The 20,141-nt window shown below is 34.0% G+C and overlaps 1 long non-coding RNA gene across 4 annotated transcripts in view; it reads right to left on the bottom strand.

The window, feature by feature from the left end:
• Positions 1 to 204: 204 nt before the first annotated feature.
• Positions 205 to 20,141, bottom strand: part of LOC140603490 (uncharacterized) — a 75,845-nt gene continuing 55,908 nt past the window's right edge. For all 4 annotated transcript variants that reach the window (XR_012006481.1, XR_012006482.1, XR_012006480.1 and 1 more), the window contains one exon: positions 205 to 940. This is a non-coding gene — a long non-coding RNA (uncharacterized lncRNA). The remainder of the gene's footprint in view (positions 941 to 20,141) is intronic.

The raw sequence follows: 20,141 nt of genomic DNA, 5'->3' as shown, positions 1-20,141 counted from the left end.
AGGACTGACTGCAATGGAATACAAGAGTACTTTTTCAGGTGCTGCAAATATTCGATAGTTTGTGTTGTGGTGGTTGGATAGATATATAGACATACTCATCAAAACTCATTGAATTATATGCTTAGAGTATTTCCATTTTATTTTAGGTAATTTATATCTTAATAAAATTTATTAAAGCATTTATGATAGAATAAAAGGAGGGTGTTGGCTCTGGCAAGGTTGAAAGCTGCTGACTTAAATCTCCATTTCTCAAGCATTTATTGAGCTCATTTCTTTCTGTCACTTACACTCACCTCTTTTTTTTTTTCATCACTAGCAGTTGGTGGGAAAAAAAGTATTTACCTTTCTTTTATTATAATGTAATCTATTTCATTCCCTATCAAGCTACCACCAAACAACTCAAATGGCACATCAAAGTGTTTGTTAAGCAAGTGTGATTCTCTGGGTTAAGAAAACTTTTGCCGTGTGCTTTAAAATTGAAATATTTTGCCCCCAATAATATAAAATAAATTACTAAAAAATCAAAGTTGTTAAGAAATTTTGGATTCTATTTTTTTAATATATATACATACAAAGAAAAAAGTTTTTATTACTGCCATTTATGGATGCCCGTGATGACGGAACACTGGTAAAGTATAAAACGTGAGGAGTTTCGTGCTTTAATAACATGAGATTTACGCGTGCCCCACCCCTCTTTGTAATCAGTAACATTACTTTTCTTCTTTAATAACATTACTTTTCAAAATGGTTATTAGAACAAGTAGGAAAGATTGCATATGCAGAGAACTGCACGTGTCTAATAGAGATCTTCATTCACTCACTCACAGACACTTTCAGCTCAGCAGTGGTCCTTTCTAGATTGAACTTCTCAAGGAGATGATTATCAAATCAGAGAATGATGTCCCAGGCCTTAGCCTGGCATTTGCAAGAACTGTTGTATCTAGGATTGAAAATAATTGCAAAACATATCAGTGATTGCTGAGTCAAGCTGTGCCGTATCTGTCACCAAGTTACCACACATTCCAGATTAGTTTATACTTAGTCTTTACTCAAATTATGCTTGTGGGAAATAGAGTAATATATATTTAATTAATGTTATCATGGCTGAAAGTTCTGACATTCCAAATCAAATGCAATGTTTATTAATAATAATAATATAAAACATTAGCTACATTCTTCCTGACAGTCAATGGGTCAAATGAACAAATAGTTCACAAGTGAACCTCATTTTAGTTGAAAATCTAATGCACGCTCATTAAGGGCTGACACTGTTTCAGAAAATACCATGTGTTTGGATAATAGAGCATCTCTGTGCTTTTCACCTTTAAAACTACTTCCTAACAGAACTTATGAGATTTGGGATGCAATGTTTAGTAGGCAAAAAAAATTAACATTCTCACTTATCTGTCTTAGGTTTTGTTTATTGGCAGCATAAACACTGCGCAGAAAGTCAGAAATATTTAACATATATGTGCTGAAATATTTGTATGTTGATAGTATCAAGAGATGTATGTTGCGCTTTTATGCTTAGACCTGTGATATATATTTTTTCAGATGTAATTATATTTCACAGGGTCCATTAATACCTGATACATATTATACACACACATATCAGATAAATATAATTAAACATATTGTAGCATATATGCTTTATATGTGTGTGTATGTGTTAAAATGTATCTTATATAAGTTTTAAATTATTTTTATTTCATTGCATAAAAGCTTAATTTAAGGGAGAAAACTCAATCAATAAAAGGGGTAACAAGAATTAAAAATTAAGATTTATTTACTTTATATTAGTTGTTTCATTTAATCTTCTTAAAACTGGGAAATACTAGAATGTCCATTTTGCAGGTAAAGAAATGAAGATTATAAAATAGTTAATAAGTAGAATAGAGGGCTTCATACTTATGCTTATAAGCTTCTATTAATTCTGAACTATGTAAGTACAAAGGAAGTACAGTATATTGATTAAATAGGCTTGTCATCCAAGCCAAATGCTTAGCTCTTATAAATTTCAAACAATTGAAATCATCATGGCAATTCTTTCCAACTCTGAGATAATCAGAGCCAAAGTTTAGTCAGGATGTTTAATAAATCTAAAGATTCGTAAATAAAATGCACCAACGCCAATATCAGGGATCCATGATCAAAAGGCCAAGTGACGCTACTGAATGTGCCAGCATTCTAGTGAGATTAGGGAGATTAAAAAAACAAAACAAAAACTTACCATTCTATTATTTCAGTAAACATTAAAACTAGCATTATGTCTTTAAGTGTCTGCTATAATTTATACCAAAAACTAGGAAAGCTATTAATGGAGTAAATTAGTATTTAAAATCAAATGCATATCCATTTAATTACTTGATCAATTACTTAATTTTTAAATCTTTTTTCTAAGATTTTTATTTATTTATGAGAGAGAGAGAGAGAGAGACAGGGAGAGAGAGAGAGGCAGAGACACAGGCAGAGGGAGAAGCAGGCTCCATGCAGGGAGCCTGACGTGGGACTCGATCCCTGGTCTCCAGGATCACGCCCTGGACTGAAGGTAGCGCTAAACCGCTGAGCCACCCGGGCTGCCCTATTTTTTTTTTTAATTACTTAATTTTTTAAATGATATATTTCCTGTTCCTGAATACTCAGAAGCTTCTGATATGCTTCTCAATTACATCTTGTTCTCTCAGCAGATATCATTAGCAGGATGGAGCCCCTTGTTCTTCCCACAGAGATTAATATAATGGCCTCTATTTGGGAATTTCCTGAATTGAAAAGCCACCCAGAAGATAATATAGCAGGCATCTATAACTTCTGTTGTCTGTGCTCTTGGAGGTTTGTTTCAATTCACTATATAATGATTTTAGAGGTTAGCCTATTGTTTGGTACTTTACTGGATTAATGAAAATAGGTTATCTATGATATCCACCCTTTTTTTAATGTGTCATTTTAGGAGATGAAGTAGTGTGTGATTCATCCTAGATTATGTTTTTGTGCCCTTAGAAGTCTATATTTCCTGAGCTTATCATGATGACAATGTTTATAGTCTGGTTATATATCCAACATTATACAAATAGTTCTTAAAAGAACTAAGGAGCACATGACAAAAAAATAAGCCAAGAAATCCTTAGAAATACACATGATCAAATAAACATATGCACACCTATTTTAATCATTGTATTGCTTTTATGGGTTTCACTTGTTAATTGTAGTCATTATATGAAATTATTTCTATAAGATTATCTTAGCTCATGGCTATCAGAACTTGTAGGAGAAAAAAAAAAGAATTAATGGCTTTAGAAAACAAACCATCAGGGGCACCTGATGGAGACTTAGTCAATTTAGCACCCGACTTTTGGTTTTAGCTCAGGTCATGATCTTGGGGTCATGAGATTGAACCCAGCATGGGGCTCCACACTCAGCAAGGAGTCTGCTGGAGATTTTCTCTCTCTCTCCCCCTCACCCCACTCACTCTCTCCTTCTAAAATAAATAAATAAATCTTAAAAAAAGGATATTTTTTAAAAAGAAATCATCAGCCTTGGGAAATAATTAGAAATTCATTTCATAAGTGTTCTATGAACTTTGTCAAATCTTTCACATATTGTTATTATCATTTTACAGGTAAGAAACCTGAGGCTAAGAGACTGTGCATTCTCTTTGGTCCAATGTAAATTAAAATGTTGAGAGTTGAACTTGAATCCAAGTCTTATGTCTCTACAGTCAGCACTTTATCTAATATAACATAAATAGAAATGGAAAATAACTTTTTTTCCTTCCTTCCTTCCTTCCTTCCTTCCTTCCTTCCTTCCTTCCTTCCTTCCTTCCTTCTTTCCTTCCTCTCTTGTTCCCACCCTCCTTCCTTCTTCTTTTCATGCATCTATTCTTGTATTAACATTTTTGTTAAAATTTTTTAAAAAGGTTTAAGAGTGACAACCTCAGAGTCCTAGAAATTCAAGCTTGATTTAAAGGCTTTTTGAATTTTTTTTTTAAGTACTCATAAAACGTCCATACAATGCATGTAGAAAACTAAGTGGAAAAATTTGTGCTTATGTGTTCCCACTCATGGATATTGGAATTCTCTTAAAGTAAGTATTATGCAACAATCACCACAAAAAATTTCTTAATAGTGAATATTTTGGAACACTTATTCTATATTATATACTCTTTAAAGGTTTTATGTGTGTTAACTTATGGTACAGCTTTAAGTGGCAAAGTTGGGTTTCAATCTTAGGCAATTGAGTTGCAGAGCCTCTAGGCTCCACCTGTTTGTACTATAATTAGACTTTCTCTCTCATATAAATGCTATTGTATATTACTATGAGTCTCCCATTGCATAACCAGATAGTTATTTTAGCCATGTGTACTTTTGTGTTATGTCCTTAAATGATATGTATTAGGAGCATGGTAAATAATAATAATAATAATAATAATAATAATAATAATAATAATAATAAAAACAGTATAAGAGCGATATGCACTGGAATTGCAATGAAATTTTAAACAGATTATTGAAACTCTCTAATTCTCAATATTTTTTCCACTAGGAAGATGGAAAGAATAATATCTTTTTTTATTGTTGTGATGAAATTAGATAAGAGTATATAGGTATATTCCTATACCATTTTGCATACAGAGAATAAGCTGTAAGTCTTTTTTTTAAGGATTTTTTTTAATTTATGTATTCATGAGAGACACAGAGAGAGGCAGAGACACAGGAAGAGGGAGGAGAAGCAGTGCCAATAGTTCATTTTTGCTTTTGTTCCCTTGCTTCCAGAGACATATCTAGTAAGAAGTTGCTTTGGCTGATGTCAAAGATATCATTATTTGTATTCTCCTCTAGGATTTTGATGGTTTCCTGTCTCATATTTAGGTCTCTCATCCATTTTTTTTTTATTGGTGTTCAATTTACTAACATACAGAATAACCCCCAGTGCCCGTCACCCATTCACTCCCACCCCCCGCCCTCCTCCCCTTCCAACACCCCTAGTTCGTTTCCCAGAGTTAGCAGTCTTTACGTTCTGTCTCCCTTTCTGATATTTCCCACACATTTCTTCCCCCTTCCCTTATATTCCCTTTCACTATTATTTATATTCCCCAAATGAATGAGAACATATAATGTTTGCCCTTCTCCGACTGGCTTACTTCACTCAGCATAATACCCTCCAGTTCCATCCACGTTGAAGCAAATGGTGGGTATTTGTCATTTCTAATAGCTGAGTAATATTCCATTGTATACATAAACCACATCTTCTTTATCCACTCATCTTTCGTTGGACACCAAGGCTCCTTCCACAGTTTGGCTATCGTGGCCATTGCTGCTATAAACATCGGGGTGCAGGTGTCCCGGCGTTTCACTGCATCTGTATCTTTGGGGTAAATCCCCAGCAGTGCAATTGCTGGGTCGTAGGGCAGGTATATTTTTAACTGTTTGAGGAACCTCCACACAGTTTTCCAGAGTGGCTGCATCAGTTCACATTCCCACCAACAGTGTATGAGGGTTCCCTTTTCTCCACATCCTCTCCAACATTTGTTGTTTCCTGCCTTGTTAATTTTCCCCATTCTCACTGGTGTGAGGTGGTATCTCATGGTGGTTTTGATTTGTATTTCCCTGATGGCAAGTGATGCAGAGCATTTTCTCATGTGCATGTTGGCCATGTCTAGGTCTTCCTCTGTGAGATTTCTGTTCATGTCTTTTGCCCATTTCATGATTGGATTGTTTGTTTCTTTGGTGTTGAGTTTAATAAGTTCTTTATAGATCTTGGAAACTAGCCCTTTATCTGATACGTCATTTGCAAATATCTTCTCCCATTCTGTAGGTTGTCTTTGAGTTTTGTTGACTGTATCCTTTGCTGTGCAAAAGCTTCTTATCTTGATGAAGTCCCAATAGTTCATTTTTGCTTTTGTTTCTTTTGCCTTCGTGGATGTATCTTGCAAGAAGTTACTATGGCCGAGTTCAAAAAGGGTGTTGCCTGTGTTCTTCTCTAGGATTTTGATGGAATCTTGTCTCACATTTAGATCTTTCATCCATTTTGAGTTTATCTTTGTGTATGGTGAAAGAGACTGGTCTAGTTTCATTCTTCTGCATGTGGATGTCCAATTTTCCCAGCACCATTTATTGAAGAGACTGTCTTTCTTCCAATGGATAGTCTAGAAGTGGACCCTGAACTTTATGGGCAACTAATATTCGATAAAGGAGGAAAGACTCTCATCCATTTTGAATTTATTTTTGTGTATGGTGTAAGAAAGTGGCCCAGTTTCATTGTTTTGCATGTATTCCAGTTTTCCCAATCCCATTTGTTGAAGAGACTGTCTTTTTTCCATTGAATATTCTTCTTGCTTTGTCAAAGTTTAATTGAATGTTGTGTGTCCATTCTGGGTTTTCTATTCAGTTCCATTGATCTATGTTGTCTGTTTTTGTGCTAGCGCCATGCCATCTTGATTGTTAAAGCTTTGTAATATAACTTGAAGTCTGGAATTGTGATGCCTCCAGCTTAAGATTAAGTGTGGTATCTGTTCTTATCAGTTTAATTGCTAATTTTAGTTCTCAGCATAACTAATTCTTAGGACAAAGAATCTAGGGATAAAACCTGTACAACACTGTTATGGATATAAGAAATTTTACTCCTGCAAGTTTACCTAGTATATGTTGAGTTATGATTTCTCCTTGATGAATTTCTAAATGTTCTGAGTTGCCTACATCCAGGTTTAGGTAAAGAAGGAAGGGAAACAGGGTTGAGTAAATTTAAGTGTTATTCACCTGGATAGATACAAAAGCCACTACATATCTATATCATTGTGAAATTTTGTCATCATTATAAAAGTTTATGAGCAAAATAGGCAGGGATGGGGAATGCCTGTAAGTGAAATTTAGTAGAATATTTTACCTGCAATCAGTGGAAGTAATGAGAAGGTGTGGACAAAGGACAAATATAAGCCCAAATCACGAATAAAGAAAAATTCACTAATATCTTGATTATTGGGGAAAGATTAATCGGTTAAATCTCAGCAGGCAGCTGACTCTAAAACAATAATGAAGCTTCTGTTGATTACTGCTGTTTGTCAGCCATGTGACCCAACATCCTTGGGCTGATCCATATTTGTAACTGATGAGAGTGAAGGAGAGAAGTAAGAGGTAGGAGGGAAGTGAAAAGGAAGGACAGGCAAGTTATAATCAGCTCTAATCAGATGCTGCCTAAATATGGAAAAACCCTTCTGTGTCTTAGCATAGCCAGTTTGCATTTCCTAAATATTCTGTGGGTAGAGAGTTTGCCCTGTATAAGAATGCAAAACATTAAATTATTAATGTGTAGGACAAGATAAGTTCTAGTCTTCTGAATTCCCAGATACTCACACATGTATGTATTCTACTTTCAAATGTAGAATCCACTGGTAAATCTACTGACTTTAAAGTAACTCATTTCAAATTCCCTTTTTGTATATCATATTTGCTATGCTAATACACTACAGGTAATTATAAATAATATGTAGCATACAAGGCTCTCCAGAGCCCAAAATAAAGTTTTATATTTTTCTGTTAAAACTTTTAACAAACTGGCAAGTTATTAAATCATGCATCAAAGAAGACATTTATTGATCCAGTCAACAAATAGCTATCATCTCTCTCCTCTGTTGCCAGGATCTATGTTACAAGATAGAAACTGGGATAAATAAAAGAAATATATCCTCGGTCTTTATATAGATTAATTTTACTGGGAGAGATGACAATATCAACAAACCATATGAACAGACACATAAATTAATTATAAATTGTAATACATGGATTACAGAAAATAATTCTCAAATTCTGGAAACATTTTGAGAAAAATGTAATGACTTACTGTGGATAGACTGATTAGGAAGACTATCCAAGAAAGGTTCACTGTAGTGGAGACCAAAAGCATGAAATGGAGACATAAAAGGTCAGGGGTAGGGGCAAAGCATGCAAAAATATGCAAAAGCTCTGAGGATCTAAAGTGCTTTACATTTCTAAAACCTTAAAAAAATACCAGTGAGTCTGGAACCCAGAGAAATGGGAAGAAGTTTGCCCAATATCAAGTTAAGAGTGTTAAAGACTAGATTCTAGTGCAATCAGCAGACATTTAAGGATTTTAGGCCAGGAGTAACTCAATCAGATTTATATTCTAATGAAACAATTCTAACAGCTGTGGCCAATGAAAACTAAAGTAGGGGGAAAAATTTAAGTGGGGGAATCAGTTAGGAAGTCATTGCTTATATTATGGAGGACATAATGACCTGCTTCTTAGCACATGACAATACAGATAGGCAGTTGTGGAGTTCACATTGTTTTCAGTTAGAAGCTACATAAGCCACTTATGGGTTGCAGAATGAGGTAAAATGACTCTTATGCTGCCAGCCTAAGCACTGAAGTGGTAGTGATGTCATTTACTGAGATGGTACAGGCTCAGGGGTAAACAGGTTTGTCTTTATCTACGTGTATGTTGTACCATGTAGGTATATGTATGTGTGTGGTTTACTTTAAGAATTGAGAGTTAAGTTTTGGGTATACATTTTGACTTTTATGAGACATCTAAGTGGAGATATCAAGTAGACAGCTGAATATGAGGTTTTGCCATTAAGATAACTGGGCGAGACATATATTTTGGAATAGTCACCTGTTATGAGCATGGATGAGATCACCTATGGAAGCAGTGGAGAAAGTGGAATAAATGAGAAATTACTATTTCTTTCTTTTTCCTTCCTCCCTTCCTTCTCTTTGTCAATGATAAAAGCCAATCACTGCTCAAAGACATAAAGGGACTTCAAGATTGCCAAGTACAATAATTATTTATTGATTTAAACACCTTCTCCATTCTTTCCCATGAATATACAAGCATTGATGCTTCCTAAAAGCCTTACTTCTGTTTTAGAGAAAAGTTTAAGGGTACAAATACTAAATATGCATCCAAAGTGTAGGGCCAGAAATTTCTCCCCTACTAATCTTTCGACATACATGTCCTAAAATATATCTTTTGACCACATGAAATTAAAAATCTCCCAAAGACAAAATCGAAATGGATCTCAAATAGTACTATCAGTGATCACTATAACTGGTTTTTGGTATGTTTTCTCAATTTATTTGAGGTGAAAACTTGATAAAAATATACACATTAGTTTATGACCTATCCATATATTATGAATTTGTGTTTCACATATGATGATATATTCTAAAATTATCTTGTAAGGTATCTAATGTTTCCAATGGTCTTCAGTTCTTCAATTTTTCTTTTACAGGTCATTTTATACTTAAAAATGAATTAGAAGTACTCTGTAACCACTTTTTCATAAAGTCTTTAAGAATTAAAAATTTTGTCTACTAGACAAAAAAGATCTTTTTTTGTTTTTTTAATTTTAGAATGAAGGTGGGGCTCTAGTTCTCAAACTTTGCTGATCACAGGATTCATATGGTAAACAGTTTTAAAAAGAGTGATTTCAGATGTCAGGATCAGTGTCTCCCACCAAGAAAATACCTCATGGAATTTAATATACCATTCAGATTTTAACCTCAACCAAAATAGATTTTTTTCCTATAAGACTTAAACAGGGCTATCTCATTTCCAAGGCTCTCTGTAGATATACTACAAAAGGGAGAGGACCCATCTGGTACTATGGAACATTTATTAATTAGAGAATCCATATCCATGTTCCAACATATTCCTAAATTATGTGATAAATTTTTTTCTTGTCATTGACCAATCAGGGATACAGATATAGGGCAAATATAGATGTTTAATAAAGATGCTTGAAGTTATACAAAAAAAATCCTAGAGAGCAGAAGTTCTTAGAGGCATCTGTTTGCCCTGTCTTTCACTTTACTAAAACTGGAGAGGACCACTTTGATGAGATTATGTTAAACTGCTTTTGTAAAAAGTCGTATATGTGTGCATGTGTGTGAGTGTATACACACATATGGTTTTAGTTTATACATCCACTGAATAGTAGATTCAATCTCCTGGTACTTTTTTCTGATCTTTCGTCCCTAGCATTTTATGTTTATCCAAATAATATTCTTTTTTTTTTTGTCTTTGCCATATGTGCAAAATCACTTCTGGAGTTTGATAGAGAAAAGAAGGGGGGTGGGAATCAAATGAGTAAGTAACTGCAGTAATTTATTCTTTTTTCCCTAATACTATGCTCACTCAAATTGCCAAGTGTAAAACTTGAAATGTGTAAAAGAGTTTATGATTATCTGGTATCTTCACACTTGGCCTGAAATGAAACTATTTTCACCTAATTGCAGTCACAGCCCACCTCCTTAAATGTGCTCCATACATCACTTCTACTGCTGATTATTCCCTAGGCAGTAACACACAGTATCACTAAATTTTCTGTCTCTAAAAATATAGATGCCTAGTGTAATCTCCAAAACTGTTAGAAAACAAATAGTCGGTTATTCAGCTGTCACCCTGACTTCTATGCTATTCTCTAAGAGAATAATTTTCTATTATTTGTCATGAGTATCTTACTCCCTAGAAATAAGACTTTCCTTGAGGTGTGAGTCTCTGCCCTCTCTTGAAGTCAATGGGATTTAAGATTGTGTGTTGAAGGGCATAGCTTAAGTGACTTAAGCTTAAGTCATGGCACTTTGCCAATAACTATTAGTCTTCCCCGTGTCTTTGCCGCATTCCTATTCTCTAGCATTTTTTTAATGAAATATTTCAAGCAAAAAGCACAAAACATAACATAACCAATGTGCAACAGCACCCAGGTCTGTCAAAGCTTACTATTTTATATTTTTAGTTCCCCTTATTTTTAAAGAAATAATGGATAACAGAATCAGTGGAAGTCATCTCTACATCCTTTCTAGTCCTATCGCTACACATTTTCCCCTCAAGGAGACTGCTAATATGAATGCAGTATTTAAAATTCCAAATTCTGCATTTATATTTAAATATGTATATTTGTACACAATATAGAGAATTGTAATATATATGTTAAATTTTATATAAATGGAAAAAATTATATAAATGGGAAGACAGCAGAATTGGAAGACACTAAGCTCACTTTGTCCCACAGATAGAACTAGATAACACCCGCATCAGTGTCAATGACCCAGAAAACAGACTCTCCATGGCTAAATGTCCAAAGGCCACATGAAAATGGTAGGAAGGGCAGAGATGCAGTCAGGAGCTAAAGAGATCTATGGACCTGTCTGCAGGAGGGAAGGATGCTGCCGGTGCAGAAAGGGGAAAGAAACAGACACACCAGATGCCCCAGGAGTGGGAAAAGACAAATCCCCATAACATTTGGCTCAGAAAATCAGAGGGTCATGATTTTGACCATGACCTATAATAAAAACAATATGTACCATATTAGAATCCCTCTAACAGAGGCATACACACTCGCAAGCACTAACTAAAACACAACATTCATGGTGTAATAATTATCTTTCTTGTTTGTGATGTATCCTGATATGTTATTTTGTATTTTATTTCAACAATATAATTACCTAAACTGCTAGTCAAGACCTATGATTTTGATTTTACAACCCAGCAATGAGGTCATAAGTTACAGTTGGAAAAAGACTACTCTAAGAATAAGCATAGAAGGGAAATTGCCTGTTCTTGGGCTACACTTCAAATTAAAGGAGGATATTTATAGATTAATTCCTCTAAAGTTAGGCAGGGTAAGGAATTTCATTACCAAAGGGGACTAAGCTAGAGAGGGAACACGAAAGGGAGAGAGAGAGTGTAAGATAATTTAATGCTAAGTATGTGACTTGTACAACCGAAATGAATGGGTCTGCTGTTCATTTTCTGATTGAGTTGAAGTGAATTTCTTTTTCTTTTTTTTAATAAATTTATTTTTTATTGGTGTTCAATTTGCCAACATATAGAATAACACCCAGTGCTCATCCCATCAAGTGCCCCCCTCAGTGCCCAGACCCAGCAATTGTACTGCTGGGGATTTACCCCAAAGATACAGATGCAGTGAAACGCCAGGACACCTGCACCTGGATGAATTTCTTTTTCTTACGTTAAACAATTTCTTACCAAAATTTTGAGAACTGATTGCAAACAGAACTCTTTTTCCTGTCCCTGAAAATAACATTTTTATCTAAAGCTGGAGGCCTACCCTATCTCCTATATACCCTACCCTATTTCAAATGCTCTCCACTCAACAGCACTTCCTTTCTCTTCAACTTAACAGAAACATATTTTGTTCTGTTGTGTGTGTTTTTTTTTTCTGAAAACCCCACTTGATCAGAATTCTGAATTCTCTAGCTGTCATTTTGCCTGACAGATATTATTAATGCAGGCATTTCTGTTGTATTTTACAATAACACTAAGAACATATTGCCCAGACAATAACATTTTCATAATTAGATTAGTAGTTTTGCACTTGAAATGGAACACACGGTAACATTTGGCTTTGTCACAAGGCATTACAACATACAGCTCTAGTCACATTTTCTCTCCATGAACTTAAATCTCCAGCGATTACAGACACAAGAAGTATAATAGTCTACATTTTGACAAATAGGTAATATGTAAAGTCTCTATATATCAACACTGTGCAGAATTACTTTGATTAATTTACATCTACATCCAGTAAATAGTAATTCCTAATCCCATAAACAGGGATTTACATGTACAATAGAGCAATAGAAAGGTATTGTCACCATGTTGATCTCATAGCTCTGCAATTCATGGGTTTTCTCAGGCGATTATTTTAGCATGTCTATCATATTGTGATTATACTTCTGGAGAACAGGTGGCATGTGGCGAAAAGCTATATACCACACAGAAATACATCAGTTCAAATAAAACAATGAATCATTTTCTTTAAATTTCTCAGTCCTTCTTATTTTAATTTGAAACAATTTGAATGAACACAACATTAGTTTCCCCGTTATACTGCACTCAAAATGTACCATATTTCTCACCTGAAGGCATAAACTTTAGTGACATCCTAATCATTTTCACTGCAACCGATGCTTGTGCTATAAACCAAGGATTGAATAGTAGGTGGAAAATAAACAGCAGGAGCAGATGAATTCCTAAAAACAAATGATCTCTATTTGAATGCAAATATCCCCATTAATAAAGAATGAGAGAGGAAGCATTTTAAAAATCAGTAATATATTAAAGTGAATTATTTCTGAGCAGGTTATTTTCTAGCAGCTCTTTAATGAGTTGTTTCTTCATATGTTGGTAACTAATTATTACATATATTTATATGTATTTTTAATATCCATAAACTGTGGATTTGATCTTTATTTCTTGTCAGTGGATTTGAAGATAATTGGCAGACACAATTTAAACCCCTGAGTTTCATGCTAAGTAAGAAACAATGGATTGAAGACTTAATTTACTCCTCAAACTGGGAGATAAATGACACTTTTTAATATAATATAGTGAAAATGAGTATTTGAAAAGCCCATATTTGGCCTTCTTTAAAAAATCTAAGAAGGGAATAATTTTACACTGGTAATTGATGATGGGCAGCAATCTGGCTAATCAAAACATAATGTCTGTTTGATATTTTGCAGGTACTACGTTTTAGATGAGGCGTGGAACTTTTATTTAAAAATGTGCAAGAAAATTGGAATCATTACTTTGTTAATTGCATATATTATAGTAGGAAACAAAGAAGGACATAATCAATTTAGAAGTTAATATTGTCATCATTATTTTGGTGATAATGTTATGGTACTTCTGCTGGCTTCACAACTCTTTATAACCTAAGCCAAACCACATCTCTTATCCTTGACCTATGTCTTGTCCTTTTCTAGTCTGTGTTCTTACACATGCTGTTCTTTCTCTTGAAATTGCTTTCTCACATTTTCTCATACAGGCAAACTGCTGTTCAATCTTTAACACCCGGGGTCAAAAGTCACCTTCTCATCATAGGATTCCCAAACTCCAGTGATGCAATTATTTCCACTGATTCAGTGATCAGTAGATGATTCAGTGATCATTGCTTCAACCATTGCCTTTATTAGAAGATTTACATTTTACCTTACATCTATTTTTATTTCTACCACAGAAGGTTTTGAATTCTTGAAGTGTCTCTTCTTCAGTTTTTTGGCTACTCTAAAGACTGTAAGACATTAATGAAAGAAATGGAAGAGGACACATAAATGGAAAATATATCCTGTGTTCATGGAGTGGAAGATTTAGTATGTAAATATGAAAATACTACCAAAGCCATCTATAGAAAGATTCAGTGCAAACCCTGTTAAGCTTCCAATGGCAATTTTTACAGAAGTAGGAATCTTGATCTTACATATGCCCATTTTACTCTTCCTTATATGACAAGGCATGTAGATTTACTCTCTGATCATCTCTTTAATCTAGACATATCTCACCATTTCTACTGCCATAATCATAGTTCAATTTATCATCATCTCTTTACTGGACCACTGTAATCATCTCTTAAATGGTATTCACTCAGGTAATCTTGCCTTAAGTAGTTTTTATTAACACAATACAGCTGGACTGAAATGTTAAATTCTAAATCTGATATGAGGACATCACAATCGAGAGTATTTTAATTTACTTTAATGGAGCTATTTCTTTGCTATGCAAATATTCTTTCAGTGGCCAAATCGTCTTCCTAAGGAAAAGTTATCAAGAGGGAAAAGAGTTTTATTTTATTGAATTAAAGAAATGCAATAATTATTCAAGTAAATGATCCACTATAAAGTGTTTATGCATCCATCTCTTGTAAGATATACTTGATGAGTCTTTCACATGCACATTTGAGATCTTTCTATTCTAAACATCCATAAATGCTCTAAGAGCCCTCATTTCTTATCCTGTAAATAAGTGGGATTTTTTTCTTTGGAAAAAATATTGCACTGTAGTCACATCAATATCATTAATACTTAAAATGTCATTTACATTTGTAAGCAACCTGAATAATTAAAAAAATGCAAATTTAGCCTACTTAGGAGTAATAACTTTATATGTAAGTTTTATGAGATGAATTTCATTACTTATTCATAATATACTAACAATTATAAAAACAAAGTACTGTAACAAAAATGTAAAAGTCAATACATAAATAAGTGGCCCTATGGCAATTTAAGCAGAGTGAGATACTTTCTTCTTATCTATTGGGGAAAAGAATTTTATCTGGGAAATATTCACTGCTTCTAAACAACAACAAAAAAACCTATTTTCAAAAAAGAAGAAATTGCAGAATAAGTTTCTTAACTAACTATGAACCAACACTCAATTAGCGGGTATGCTATAAACCATAAAAATATCCAATTTTAGAAAATTGATCTTAGAGGTAGATAGTAGTCTTTCCTTTTTAGTAATTTTAATCTAAATTTTACCTGTTGTTGTAGCTATTATTTGAATAACATACTACCATGTGTGTATTTTAATGTATTTAACTTATATACCTCAATAAATGATTATATTAAAAAATAAAATAATTAAAAAAATCAAAATAACAAATGATTATATAAGTAGTGACTCTAATTTTCAATGTAGTTTTTGGGAAATAGTAGGTAAATGAGTGATAATTGTAATATGATACAGGATGCTAAGATAAAACTTCCGCCTAGAAAAAATATTTATTGAAATGAGCTGATGAAACTTCATAGAACTTGAGCAATAAAGATCTGAGAGCAACAGTTATTACAGAAGGCAGAAACATAGTATAAAGCTATAACAAGATTGCTGGAGAGCTTGATTATAAAGAGACTCTAAAAATTTATGTTCCTCACCCATTTCTCCTTCCCTCCTCCTCAGATGTTTACCAAAGAGCAGATGATATAACTATAGGCATACATCATTTTATTGTTTCACTTTATTGTACTTCACAGATAACGCAGATTTTACAAATTAAAGGTTTGTTGGTGACCTTGCATAACACAAGTCTATCAGGGCACCTAGGTGGCTCAACCAGTTAAGCATCAGGCCTTCAGCCCATGTCAAGATCCCAGGTCCTGGGATGGAGCCCTGAATCAGGCTCCCTGCTTGGTGGGATGCCTGCTTCTCCCTCTGCCTCTCCTCCTGCTTGTGCTTTTTCTCTCTCTCAAATAAATAAATACAATATTAAAAAAAAAAACAAAAAAACAAAAAAACAAGACTATCAGTGCCATTTTCCAACAGCATTTGCTCATTTCATGTCTTTGTGTCATTGGTGATTCTCACAATATTTCAAACTTTTTCATTATTATTATATTTGTTACGGTGATCTATGATTAGTGATCTTTGATATTACTATTAAAATTCCTTTGAGGCACCGTGACCCATACCCATAAGACAGCAAACTTAATCTACAAAGGTTGTGTGTGTATTGTGTGTCTTCTGATTGTTCCACTGACTGACCATCCATTCCGTTCCCCATCTCTCTCTGCCTCTTTGGCCTCCGTATTCCGTGAGACATAAAAATATTGGAATTAGGCCAATTAATAACCCTACCATGGTCTCTAAGTAAAAGGAAGAGTTGCACATTTTTCACTTCAACTCAAAGCTCAAAGTGATTAAGCTTAGTGAGGAAGACATGCTGAAAGCCAAAGCTGAAAGCTAGGCCTCTTATGCCAAACGAATAGCCAAGTTATGCATGCAAAGAAAAAGTTCTTGAAGGAAATTAAAAAGCGCTACTCCAGGAAATGCACAACTGATAAGAAAGCAAAACAGCCTTACTGCTGACACAGAGAAAGTCTGAGTTCTCCAGTGAGAAGATCAAACCAGACCCAACATTCCTTTAAGCCAAACAAACCCTAATCCAGGGCAAGGCCCTTACTCTCTTCAATTCTATGAAGGCTCTCAGAGGTGAAGATGCTATTATACAAGGAAAGGTTGAAACTAGCAGAGGTTGGTTCATGGGGTTTAAGGAATGAAGCTAGCTAGCTCTATAACATAAAAGTACAAGGTGAAACAGCAAATGCTGACGTAGAAGCTGCAGCAAGTCACCCAGAAGATCTGGCTATAATAACTAATGAAGCTGGCTACATTAAAGAACAGATTTTCAAATAGACAATCTACTGGAAGAAGATGTCATCTAGGACATTCATATCTAGAAAGAAGTCAGTACCTGGCTTTAAAGCTTCGAAGGCTGACTCTCTTATTAGAGGCTAATGCATCTGGAGACTTTAATTTGAAAGCAATTCTTATTTATCATTCAGAAAGTCCTAGGGTCTTAAGAATTATGCTAAATTTACTCTAGATTGGAACTATATCTCTAGAGGTAGAAATCTATATCTCTAGATGTGCTCTAGAAATGGAAGAAAGCCTGAATGAAAGCACATCTGTTTACAACATGGTTTACTGAATATTTAAAGCCCACTATCGAGACATACTGTCAGATTCAGTAAAAAAATATTCCATTTAAAATATTACTGCTCATTGATAATGCACCTTATCACTCAAGAGTTCTGATGGAGATGGGCAATGAGATCAATGTAGTTTGCATGCCTGCTAACACGATGTCCATTCTGCAGCCCATTGAAGAGTCATTTCAACTTTCAGGTCTTATTATTTAAGAGATACATTTCTATCTTTGTTTTTTAAAGATTTTATTTATTTATGAGAGACACAGGTAGAGGGAGAAGCAGGCTCCCAGTGAGAGCGTGATGCAGGACTCAATCCCAGGACCCCAGGATCACGACCTGAGCCAAAGGCAGATGCTCAACCACTGAGCCACCCAGGTACCCCAAGAGATATATTACTTAAGGCTATTGCTTCCATATATAATAATTCCTCTGATGGATCTAGGCAAAGTCCACTGAAAACCTCCTAGGAAGGATTCACCATTCTGAATGCTATTAAGAACATTTGTGATTTATGGGATTTATGTTATTTACCAACAATGGGGGTTTGGAAGAAGTTGATTTCAACCCGCATGGATGATTTTGAGGAGTTCAAGACTTTAGTAGAAGTAACTGCAGATGTGATAGAAACACCTATTTGGAACTACCTAATATTCTTTTTGATGCTTCAGATTCTATTAGTTTGTACCATATGGAAATGCTATTTTTGAAAGTCAAAATTTTGACTATAATGATTGCATAATGCTTCACCTATCATTTTCAGATTCTAAAACTTCAGATTTACCCTAAGTAATTGGACCCTATGGGGCCACTAATAACATTTTTTTTTACCTTTTTATTATATACAGAAACATTTTTCATTAATTTTGAAATTTCAAAAAGCTGGAATTCAATTATGCATCTGTAAATGGTGTTTAATTATATTAAAACTTATTACAGACATTTTGATATATTTTATTTTTGTTTGTTATTAGGTTATTTATTGACTCCTCTGACAGGAAGTTGAGGTCAAAATTAGTTTCTGATTCTCAAAGCTGCTTATTTATGGAGGAAATTTTATTTTTACATTACAAACTTTTCTCAGAATATTTTATGATAATCATATTTTTACAGAAGTCTTAACACTGGTTCACCATCTGTCTGAAATGTTTTTAATATTTGTTCATTAGAGAATCTACAAAAAGGATATTTTGAGGATGGACTTTTCTGAATAACTCAGAGCCTCCAATTTTTCCAGCTTATTATTTTAAATTCCTGTGCTCATATGCAAAATAATCCAATGTGCTAGTGTCCTAAAATGCCTTCTCTTATGATGAATATTTTTATATGACCATGGCTTATGGTAAAAACAAATACTTAGGTAGCATTCATGACAAAATAAACATTCTGTCTTTGGGTTAAAGAGAATAAAAGTAATTGTTTAAAAGTTTGTTAAATAGGGGCACCTGGGTGGTGGCTCATTCATTTAAGCATCTGCCTTCAGCTCAGGTCATGATCCTAGAGTTCTGATTGAGTCTCACATCAGGCTCCCTGCTCACCAAGGAGTCTGCTTCTCCCTCTCTCTCTGCCCCTTGCCCCTGCTCATGCCTTCTCTCTTTCTCAAATAAATAAAATCTTTTAAAAAATAAAATTTTGTTAAATATTTATTTCAATCCACTGCCATCTCTACTACCAATTTCTAACCACCACTACAAAAAACTTACAGTGTATTTGCTAATAAGTTAACCTAAAGTTTTTTTTGAAATAAAACTAATGATTTAAATGAGGTTGAAATTTATGAATCCAATAAGGAATATTTTGCTAGACATTGTATCATTTGTTTGTTCAATGTACCATTAATAATATTAATAGCATTTCTAAAATATCTGCATCTAATTAAAAGGCCTAAAATAGGATTTAAGTCAATTTCCCCCTGAAAGCATTTTATCCTATAACGACAAGGTTTTCAAGATTTTGGTGTTTATGTCTTTTTTTTTTTTTTTAAGCAGTCTCTCTCTCTTGCTCTCTCTCTCCCTCTCTTTCTTTTTTCCCCACAAAGAGTTGTGCTATAGCATTATTTACATTTGGGTCATTTTGTTTTGGAGGCAATATTGGGCTTGCATCCAAGATCTACAACTTGCTAGGTCAAATGACCTCTGATACCTCTGCTTCCTCATTTATAAAGCAGTGATAATATTGCCTCTTTCAAAAAGTTCTTAAGAACATGAGAAGAGGTTTTATATATAAATATCTAACATATATAATATACAGTGCATATCTAAATATATCTATCCATCTGCCTATTCATTTTTCTATCATCTATTGGCTCTAGCTCTATGATCAATAATAGAAGCTATTATAACCTAATTCCCACCATTCTTTTAGTTTTTTGAAGTATTAGAGTAGGAAAGAAATTCCTACTTAGTGGCTAATGCTATCCCTGGAGTAGAAGAAAAATTATCCTGTAATAAATATAATGTCAAAATGAGACATTTTGGTGTTTTAAAATTTAACTTTATCCTGTCAATGGCATTTCTGAAAGCAAAGATTCCATTCCTTCCCAAAGAAGCAATGACACGGGGATGCTCCAAATTGACTAAGCACTCCACAGATAAGTTGAATGTTATGTATTCTAAAATGAATCACTGACTCATGTTGTGTCCATTCTAAGACCATTTAAAGTGTAGGTTAACTCCTTTTTACAGTTAGAGAATCCAAAACAAGATTTTAGATTATTGAGTTTCTGTAGAACTAAGATACATACACTTTCATATATTAGGCAGTGCTAGTATTATGAGGAAAACTAAAAATACTAACTTAAAAAATTGTATAGAAGAAACTATGTAAGCAAGTATTGTCATATAATATTAAGCAAAGGTAATAGAGGCATGTACAATGTAAAATTATCACAAAGGA

Source organism: Canis lupus, chromosome 14 (assembly GCF_048164855.1).
Source record: "Canis lupus baileyi chromosome 14, mCanLup2.hap1, whole genome shotgun sequence".
NCBI lineage: Eukaryota > Metazoa > Chordata > Mammalia > Carnivora > Canidae > Canis > Canis lupus.
This window is presented reverse-complemented; position numbering and strand designations above follow the sequence as displayed.